The sequence below is a fragment of the Sinocyclocheilus anshuiensis genome, unplaced genomic scaffold, assembly GCF_001515605.1.
Source record: "Sinocyclocheilus anshuiensis isolate Anshui unplaced genomic scaffold, SAMN03320099.WGS_v1.1 scaffold162, whole genome shotgun sequence".
Taxonomy (NCBI): domain Eukaryota; kingdom Metazoa; phylum Chordata; class Actinopteri; order Cypriniformes; family Cyprinidae; genus Sinocyclocheilus; species Sinocyclocheilus anshuiensis.
In genome coordinates, this window is record NW_015542351.1 from 532211 (window position 1) to 543559 (window position 11349).

Consider the following 11349-nt stretch of genomic DNA (forward strand, 5'->3'; position numbering starts at 1 on the left):
TATATATATATATGAAGTGACTCTGTACCCTCAGCTCCTCTACTTCCCGTGGCCTTTTTGTTGTGTGTTGGGTGTAAACACACGCTTGATAAATTTGTCAGGTGTAAAAAGTACTTCCCAGCTACAAGCTATTACTTTTGCATCATTGGTTACAGGAGCCATCTCTTAATTTGTTAATGCACACACTTCAACTCTGTCCCAACTAGCAGGTCATTCATTCGCTCCATCCTGTGAGAGTGAATCTTAACATTTCACCACCTGAACCATAAATCACATTAATAGGCTTAAATTGCCTATGAATCCACTGCTGGATGCTCTTTATAAAAACAGCTTTCACCATCACCTAAACTGTCAGAATCCAGACAGGTATTGCAAGTGGAGGTGGCCATACAGAACAAGCCAGTTGGGTACCACTCGATTTCAACTAGTTGCATCACATATTAGCCAATGTGGCTCCTCCTCAAACATTTATTTATTTAATTTATTTATTATTTATTATTATTTTTTTATTTTATTGGCTTTTTTATCACAGCCAGGGTCATTCAGTCCATACTGAGCAAAATTGTTCACTTATTTCTAGTGATTCAATCAGTTTTCCTGTAGTTTTGAGCTGATGTTTTAACATGCATTGCACACCAGCAATGGACCAGAAATTGAGATGTGAAAGCCAATTCTGAACTAATTTAAATTCAACTGTGGCAGTTTTTGAAACACAATAACAGACACGAGGAATGTCCCTAGTAGGATGTCACAATACTAAAATTTCAGTACCAACACCAGTGAAATTTGACAATACTTGATCCCAAATTCGATCCCACTACATAAGCTAACATGCTAATGAACACATTCTATTATTTAAAGAGCTGAAAATGAATAGATATTAACAAATTAAATATATACAAGGGCATGTAGATTTAGAAGTTATTTGTTAATGAATATTTGTTAATAATTTCCAAAGTAATTAAGTAAAAAGTCAGTAATAATGAGCAAAGAAGTTAATAAGCAAAAGTGTTTTTTTTCCTGTTAATATTGGTGTTGCATTAATATTAATAACATAGCTGACAGCAGCACTTCTACTGGTATTCATAATGCACAGATCAAATAATTACCAATAATTTGACAGAAATTCCATTTTTGTGTATTGCCTGTTTACATTACAGTTTTTCTGAATTGCTAAAACACATTTATTGAAACCATCACTCATTTTCTCAAAACCTTGAACACAAATCCAAGCCTTCAAACTAAATTCACAGAACCCCTGACTCTTCTGGCAAAATCAATCGCTTCAAAACCATTCCACATATTATACATGTCCAAAACACTAATTACATATATTAATGCCAGGTTTAGATCAGTAATAATAATAATGTATGTATTCCATTTAATTACAAATTAATTCACAAATTAATAATGAATTATACAACTACTTTAAGTATATCCAGCCTTACCTGGTCACATACAGTACATTCACTTTTTAAGCATCATGTACTATATAGCAAATCTTGGCTGTGTGATTTTTTAGATATTGTCAACTGTATCATCGCACAGCTCTCTATCAAATGCCTAATTTTTTCTTTTTTCTTTTTTTTTGTAAAGTTGTCTGGTATTCATAATGCACAGATCAAATAATTACCAATAATTTGACAGAAATTCCATTTTTGTGTATTGCCTGTTTACATTACAGTTTTTCTGAATTGCTAAAACACATTTATTGAAACCATCACTCATTTTCTCAAAACCTTGAACACAAATCCAAGCCTTCAAACTAAATTCACAGAACCCCTGACTCTTCTGGCAAAATCAATCGCTTCAAAACCATTCCACCTGTACTCAAATTCAAACAAAGCTTTCAAATCATACACACATTAGTAAATAATATACTCACTACAGATCATTCATTAGACATTACTTACAAAAAAACAAAACAAAAAAAAAGGAGAACACAGTGTCCAGTGCATGAATATCTTTATACCAAAAAAAAAAAAAAAAAAAGTTACTCTCAAAAAGGAAACACACACACACACACACACAGAGGTTTGTTTTGTGAATTGTGGGGACATCCCATAGGTGTAATGGTTTTTATACTGTAAACGTATTTTCTATCGCTCTACACCAACCATACACCTAAACCTACCCCTTACAGAAAACTTTCTGCATTTTTAGATAAAAAAAAAAAAACTCATTCTGAATAATTTATAAACCTTCTGAAATATGGGGACACTCAAAATGTCCTCATAAATCACCTTCTCGTTGTAATACCTATGTCATACCCATGTCATTATACATGTTTGTGTCCTCATAAATCACAAAAACGCACACACACACACACACATATGCATTCACATATTTAGAAACAAGTGTGAACAGTTTTGAATTATTGTGTAAGTGATGACAACCGTGTTGCAGTTGTGCTTAACTTTTGCTTTCTTGTGTTTAGGGTTTTGCCTCACAAGTTTATCACAGTGCAAATTGTGTTTTAGTGAGCGAGAATGTGTTTAGAGTTTTGCAAAAAGAGTGCATGAGATCTGCAAACAGTGTCTAAACTGCCTGAACGTGTTTAAGGTTTTGCAGAAAAAGTGATTTATTTCACAAATTGGTTTAGGCTATTGAGAATTTGGTTCAGAGACTGGGGTTTAGTGGCTTAGCAAATGTGAAAAACTGTAATATCATGGGCAATTGTGTATGCATACATATGGAAGCATTCAGCAGCAGACACCTGTCAGTCAAACTGAGTTACCAATATACAAATAATAATACAAATTTTCATGAGATTCACTTATACACATAATGTCTTTCCTTGTATTTATTTTTTCCTGTTGTAAAGCCACAAGGCCAATTTGATTTGCTCACAGGTGAAAGCGAGACACTTTAACCACACTCGAAAAAAGTTTGTTTGCCAGTGTGGTTTTTATGACTTCTGTAAAAAAAAACAAAAAAAAAAACAAGATGATGTATTTTTTAAGTGTGATTCATCAGAAAAAAAAAAAATAAATAAAATCATGATATTCAGAATTTCCTTACACCCCCTCACTTGTAAGCCACGGATCAGGCTTAGATTTCAAGCCTGCCAGATATCCCGAGTCACTCCCAGGAGCCAATACCCAACCCTCATCCATATTTAAGGCAACTAGATGCTCCATTTAAGAGCTTATAAGAGCTGATGTACATCCTACAATTTATTTCTCCCCAAATAGTTATTTTCCAAATCTTTAAAGTGCATATGTGACCCAAGTCCGGTTATCACATCCCCCAATCCATCATTCCCTCTGTGCATGATAAAATGGCAGCACAAGGTCACTTTCAGGGGGATCCAGGGGAGGTGGGAGGACGGGAACGTGGGGATGCGGTGATGTGGCTTCTGGGTTTTAACCCCCATTTTCCCCACCATCTGCGAGGCTGTCAGAGAGGGTTAGGACAGGGTTACGACCGGGCGGGAGCTCAGCGGGGAGGTTTCCGCCCACACGGCCGACTTAAAGCTCTCTGACAGCCATACGGAAAAGAAGTCGCCCGGGCCTATGCCTACAGCCAGATGAGATGTCAAACTCGCATTTGAAATCAATCGGCCAGAGTGCACTGACTGAGCTGGCCAGGAGGGAGCAGTAGCTCTAGCTGTGGGAGAGATCATACACACACACACACACAACCAGCCACATGCACTGGTGGTATAAGTCACATCACTGCCAAAAGTCACGGCTGCGCTGGAGCCAAACACAGTTTTAACACCGTATGCTTACACATGCAGACACACACACAGTCCCTCACATACAAGCCTGGAAGCCGGAGAGAAAGAGGCCATTTAGACTGACAAGCACACATGCGCACACGGTTGTCTTTTTATTTAAACAGCAGGACACAAGTATGATAGCAAGCTGCCAGGCTTTTCTCCATGATGGGTCATTTCTGGCAAGTTACGCCAGGTGGCACAGCTTCCTTCTGGCACATTTGTCAGTTCATGCCGGGCACACATAATGACAGTTTAATCGGCTGACCACATTTGTTGCTCTTTCTGCTGGGTAGATTCCAGTCACGAAAGCTGCAGTTAAATGTTTGCTACTCAAAGTGACATTAACAAGCAATCTTGTTGACTTACTGAAAGTATAGATGACTAAATGTGTAGTGCAAGATGGGTGAATTTCAACAAAGCTTTCAAGAACATATCCAGATTATTTGCACTCAAAAATAAAAGAATAAAAATATAAATTATGTTTTGTTCAGAGATAATGAAATGTATTTTAATGAAAAAGTAGTATTAAATGTATATGTATCATTAAATTTTCGAGTAATTATCTAAAAATTAAGTAATTACGGTATATAACATATTTTTAAATTCAGTATTTTTATACTGAATTTAATGTACTGGTTTAAAATATTTTTTTACTCTAATACAAGTCCAAAATATCTGTATTTAAATTTAAACAATTTAATTAAAATTACTGATTACATAAAGTCTCTATATATTATTAAATTATCTACAAACCTTCTAAAAAAAAGCTCAAAATATGCCTCATGTTGTTTAAATAATTGTTTCATTAGATTTTTTAAGGGTTGAAGTAAACATGCAGAGTAAGAAGTTTTTTCATTAAAAATGGGAAAAAAGTCTCATACACTTTCCTGACCTGTACAAGTAAAAAAGGATAACAATGGAGTATATGTTTGACCTTGAGCGAGAGGAAATCAGATAATAGATAATACAAATGTTTACATTCAAAGAGTGTTCACAGTGCGAGCAGTGTAAATATGGAAGATGTGCAATCAAACAGAGCAATCAGAGATATACAGCTGACACTGTCCTGCTCTGACCCCAGCATCTCCTGTCATAACACTCACTAATGGAGCTGTGTGTACTGCACTGACCTTACAACATCCATCTCTCTCCTGCCTGTGAGATACCACACATAGACATACACAACCTCATCCTAAACTCAATTGCTCTTCCTCAGTCCTTATCTAAATGTCTCTGGCAATAACACGTTGTCAAAACAACCCACTCTGCATAGTCCATATTTTAATGGGGAAAGTCCAGACACAGTACTGAGAAAAAGACAATTCTGACCAAACATATGGTTTTAATCTTACAGGACTCCATGAGATGTAACCACCTCCTACTCAGTTCAGTATTTAGTGCTAGTATTTTTCCAGTTGATTCCCAATAAGATCCTCCACCCGTGTCCGGGCCCTCTCATAACCTGTCCACCAGGGAAGGAGCTGAGGTTTGTGGGACTGGGCTGCAGTGAAGCTGAACACGGTGGTGATGGTTTTAATAAAGCCTGCTTTGTTGGAGATGGTGGTGAGGAAAGTAGCTCTAATTATTTATGGTTTACACATGGCATATTCTGGGTAAAGCACCTATAAATACACCCCCACTGGAAATACAGGCCACTGTGAAAATAGACAAAGTCAACAACAATGTGAGCCAAGGCTTCAGAAATAAAACTGCTACTCTGCACTTCTGCAGACTATTTAAGCAGACTGGGATCTATATTTAGGAGAGGTGTGTTTAGATGTGGCCCTGTTGTGTTGGTCATATTGTAGCTTCGCAAGGTTATGATGTCATATTTAATACAGCGAAAAATGGATTCCCTCGAGCTCAGCGTGACATGAACGTTTAGCGTTTCAGCATTATGACATCATTTGTTAGTGTTTTTCCAGTGAAGCGAAGCCAAAACGATGGACTCCTGACCACTTGCTAATGCAAGGTTTGCTTCCATATTCTCGCCCATATCTATTTTGCTCACACTCTCACTCACTCCTTAATATGCTTACTCATTTGCTCATTCACACATTATCTCACTCATTTACTTATTTATTAATTCACTCACTCACCCAATAATATGCTCACTGATTGGCTTGCTCACTCTTTTATTCGTTCACTTTCTCAGTCACTTGCTCACTTATTTTCTGACTAAATAGCTTGTTTATTCACTCCATTACTTACTCGTTAGCTGTTAGTTATTTACATAGTTATTTACATTCACTCGTAGCTAACTCACTTACTCATTCACTCACTCACATATTCATTGGCTTGTTCATTCATCCATCCATTCACTCACTCATTTATTTAATGACTACCATTTGCTCACTCATTCACTTAATCCTTTACTCACTCATTCAATGACCATCATTTGCTTGCTTGATCACTCACTCACTCACTCACTCACTCACTCACTCACTCACTCACTCACTCACTCACTCACTCACTCAATGACTCATTTGCTTATTCATTTACTTACTTAATCATTTGTTCACTCAATGACTATCATTGCCTCACTCATTCACTCACTTGCTGTCACTCATTAGCACATTCATTCATTAGCATACTGATTCGCTCACTCACTCATTAGCTGTCAGTCATTTACGTAGTCATTCACTCAGTCCTTGCTTACTCATTCACTCATTAGCTTACTTACTGACTCATTTAATCACTCATTCATTCACTCACTCACTAAATCATTTGTTTACTCACTTGCTCAGTCACTCATTAGCTTACTCATTCATTCACTCAATCAGTCATTCATTTACTCACTCACTCACTCATTCATTCATTCATCTATTCAGTCATTTACTTAGTCACTCATTAGCTTATCCATTCATTCATTCACTCAAACATAGCTAACGTGTTCAGTCATTCATTAGCTCGCTCACTTACTCATTCACTCACTAAACCAGTTGTTCACTTGCTGTTTATTAGTCATTTATTAGCTCACTCATTCATTTGCTCAATCAGTCAATGACTAACTTTTGCTCACTCATTCATTCACTCTCTCAATCCTTTCCTTACTCATTCAATAACTATCGTTTGCTCATTCATTCATTTATTCACTTATTCACTGACTGTCATTTGCTTACTCATGCACTCAATCATTCACTCACTCATTCAATGACTATCATTTAGTCACTTATTCAATCATTCACTCAATCAATGACTATAAATTGCTCAATCATTTCCTCACTTAATTTGTTCACTTATCCAATGACTATAAATAATTTGCTCAGTCGCTTATCAGCTCATTCATTCATTCATTAGCCTACTGATTCACTCACTCACTTACTAGCTGTCAGTCATTTATTTAGTCATTCACTCAATCTTTGCTAACTCCACTCAGTTACTGACTGACTCACTCACTCACTCACTCACTAAAACATAGCTAACTCATTCACTCATTCATTATCTCATTCACTTATTTGTTCACTCACTTGCTCACACATTAGCTTATTCATTTGCTCAATCAATCATTCATTCAGTCACTCACTCATTCACTTGTTCATCCATTCATTTATTTACTCGGTCACTCATTTGCTCACTCACTCACTCACTCTATCAATCATTCACTTAAACATAGGTAACTCATTCACTCATTCATTAGCTCATTCACTGACTCATTTACTCATTCTCTAGCTTAATCATTTGTTCACTCACTTGCTTACACATTAGCTTATTCATTTGCTCAATCAATTACCCATTCAGTCACTCACTCATTCACTTGTTCATCCATTCACTCACTCACTCACTCACAATCTCTCTTTGTCTCTCTTCTCCAGCGTGTGACTTCAGGAGCCCAGTCTCTGAGACACTGAACTCTTGCCCTCAGTTCCTGAGTTCGCTCCACCCAAAAAGCCCTAGAGTCTAAAAATAGACACAATCCAAACAGAGAAACTGCTTCTACAAAAATCCCCCATGAAGTCACCGCCATTTGAGTGGCTCTGACTGACAGCTTTATCTTCTTATCAAGAAATTCACATCCCCACACTCTCAAACACTCACAACCCCCTTCACAAACTATCTCCACAGCAAATGCTGAGCCAGGAAATTAGCACACTGTCCATTATGCTACTAATGACATACATGAAATGAGAATGTATTTAAGTAGTAATATTAACATTCTCCCTAAAAATTTGCTTGTGAATAACATCGTTATTCAACTTTTTCTAACTCTGTGTCATACCACAGAATTCAGAGATCTACATATTTCAAATATTGCCAACACCGCAGTGGTGTTCTTCTGTTTTTATTACAGTCTTTCTCCCGTAAGGAACGGCTGTGATGCTTCCATAAACAATTTGAATGGACTCTTTGTCAAACCAGGCAGAATGCAAATAATCCTAAATCAAGGGGAGCAGAACGCAATGGATATCTCGGTCTCATATTTAGCATTTGCATCCTGCTGGGTAATTTGTGCTGGAATGGCCCCTGAAGCTTTATGGGTCAGTAAAAGTGTTAGAATAAGGAATGTTTTATCTAACAGGGCTTTGTGTGCAACCGTCCCAGTTGATTTACAGAGCGCATTTGCCGGCGATAAAGCCATTGTGATAGGGAGAATGGAAGAGTCATCCGTACGTATTATTCATACTGTGGTATCTAACAATGAATTTTTTTTTGTGTGTTCTGCAGCTTAATTGTCTGACTGTAAAACAAATGAAGATCAGCAGTCAGTTGGACGTGTCAATTAAATTTAACAGTCTCACTCCTTGAGAACATAACATCCTGGCCTCAGGGGTTGCCGTAGTGCTGAGACCTTGTGTTGTTTCAGCAAAACACCTTCACATAAACAATGGAATCTCTCACACAGGCACAGTGCATAAAGCTAGAATGTACATATTTAGTTGCAAATTCACTAAACAGTTGCAACACTTTTGCATCTTATTCAATAACCACCATCCAGGTGCTAAATGTGCTGGAACTGAGTTGTTCCATCAGTATTTAAATTAAGACCCTTTAATTTTTCCCCCCAGCGTAAACACGCCTCCTTTCTATGTAAATCAGGCTCATTATAGATTGCTCCTTATTCACAAAACTCTGCTCTATTTGACTGTGCAATTAACTTTCACAGAAAGCAGGCAATAAACAGAATTTAGTTTTAAAAAAGATGTTTGTTTAAATTTTCTATTAATGATGGCAAGAGTAATTTATCAAATGATGGAGATCAGGCATATATTAAGGTAAGACAGTGTAATGGAGCACACTTTCTGCATTTTAAAGAGCAAAATTCAGTTCTTGCAGAGATACTTTACAGTCCCAGCAAAGTATAGCAGATTGTCACAGTCTGCTGCATGCTCCTCAAACTAACACTCAAAAGTGACCCACAAAATAGAGAACTGCATATATTTTAAACAGTTTTATACTATTTGTTTATTTATTTATTTTTGTATTTTTATTTTATTTTAAATTGATCTAATACTTACATTTAACAGACCTGCTAGGATCTGCTCTGAACTTCATATATCTCATTATATTAACAACTTTTCACTGCAGTGGCTGATGGGTAAAAGCCTCTGTTCCATGAAGAATGCCTTCATAACCTCCTGCGTATATTATCTCAGTTAAATCCCATTCCTGGTGTTACAGGCTGCATTAAAAGTGGCGGATTGCTCACAGATTTGCAGTGATGACAGTAAAGGACTGATTAGAGAATATAATTGATTGGATACAGTTAGAGGGATGAGGAGATGATAGCTGATCACTAAGATTGAGATTGGCAGATGGGTAAAATGGATTGGATAGACTTCTCTGTGGGTGAGAGACTATGCAACAGGAAAGTGGTTGCATGTAGAGGAAAATATTAAAAAGAGACTTATTAACATGAGAATGAGAATGAAAACGAGCTATTTTTGTTTAGCGTGGGCGGCTGGTTTTAATATATTTGCCAGGAAGCAAATGTGTGACGTAACCAAAACAATAGGGTATAAACTAGCAGACTGTGAAAACTGTGTCCGTTTGTAAGAATATGATATTTAGGTCTGCTTATTTTAGGTAATAATTCTTTGGCTATTCATATAAATACAAATACGAACACATAAATCTTCTCCAATCCATTTGTCTATTCTTATCACTCAGCGTCACAGCAGGACAATTGTTTCATAATGTGGAGAGTTGACAGGAAGTTTTTAATCTGATACCAAACTCCCAAAAAATCCTGCTTGCTTTCTTGACAGTTTGTATCCTGAATGTGGGAGTTTTGCACCTCCAGAGAAACAAACATAAATTAAATATGTATATGGGTGTGTTAGTAGGGCCACGGACCCAGAATTTAAGATACAGTATGCAAGGGCCATTTCCTTCTTCCTGCTCAGCAAAACCAAGATTTCATAATCGGGGGAAACAAGGACCCACCACATCGATACACTCACGCATTGAGAGAAAACAGACACAGCCAGGACAGTTAAAAAGCTCTCCACCAGGGGGGCAAAAAGCCCATAAAGACAGTATATCATGAATAAAACCAAATGCTCTCTGGAGCTCACTATCTACTCTGTTTTGATTGGCAGAGAGATTTTAAACAGCTACACAGTGGCTCCAAGATGTATTTGCACACTTAAGCCACACTTTAAAACGAATAGTTTTAAGATATCAAAATATCAAAGCAAGTGGAATTTATTTTAAAGAACTATCTTAGGCACACTTTTCAAGCAAAACATTTCACAAAAAAACAAGTTTGTTAGTTATTAAATTTAGTCACCCCACTGAGACTCAGGAACCCCGAGAGAGATAGAGATAGAGATAGAGATAGCGAGAGAGAGAGAGAGAGAGAGAGAGAGAGAGAGAGAGAGAGAGAGATTTGTCTTCATCACATTTTTTAATCATTTTTATACTTTTTTAAACTTAACACTTAATATATAGTCAATATTTAAAAATGTCATGAATGATTTACTTCTGCATAATTCATATACTCACTGTATAACAAATTGAAATATTTTGAGTTTCTATAAATTGTTAAATTGGTTTACATAAGTACCAACATTAACTTTAAATTGGGTTATATACACTACAGGTTTTTTTTAAGTAAAGACATTTTAAAATGTTACAAACCATTTTTATTTCAAATAAATAAATAAATACATATATAATTAATTAATTAATTAAATAAATAGATAGATAAAGCAACACAGCCATATTCAACATTGATAATTAGAAATGTTTCTTGAGCAGAAAATCAGCATATTAGAATGATTTCTGAAGGATCATGTGATATCATAGGTCAGCTATGACCTCACAGGAATAAAATATATTTTAAAATATATAAAACTTTTAAATATCCATTTTATATGTGAGTATACTTCCCCATATTACAATTTTACGGTATTTTTATCAAATAAATGCAGCCTTGATAAACATAAGAAAAGTCTTTCAAAAATCAATCAATCATACTGACCCCACACTTTTGAATGCTAGTATATAGCATAAATAACCACAGGCACACACCTTAAAAAATAATATAAACCAAATAGACATATGAAGTTTATATCTTGCCATACACATACAGAGCACAGATCTATAGTGCTGAGCACACATGACTACTTTCCTCTTCCTTTATGTACTTCTGTAGTACATGTTCTGTATGTACTTCCATATCT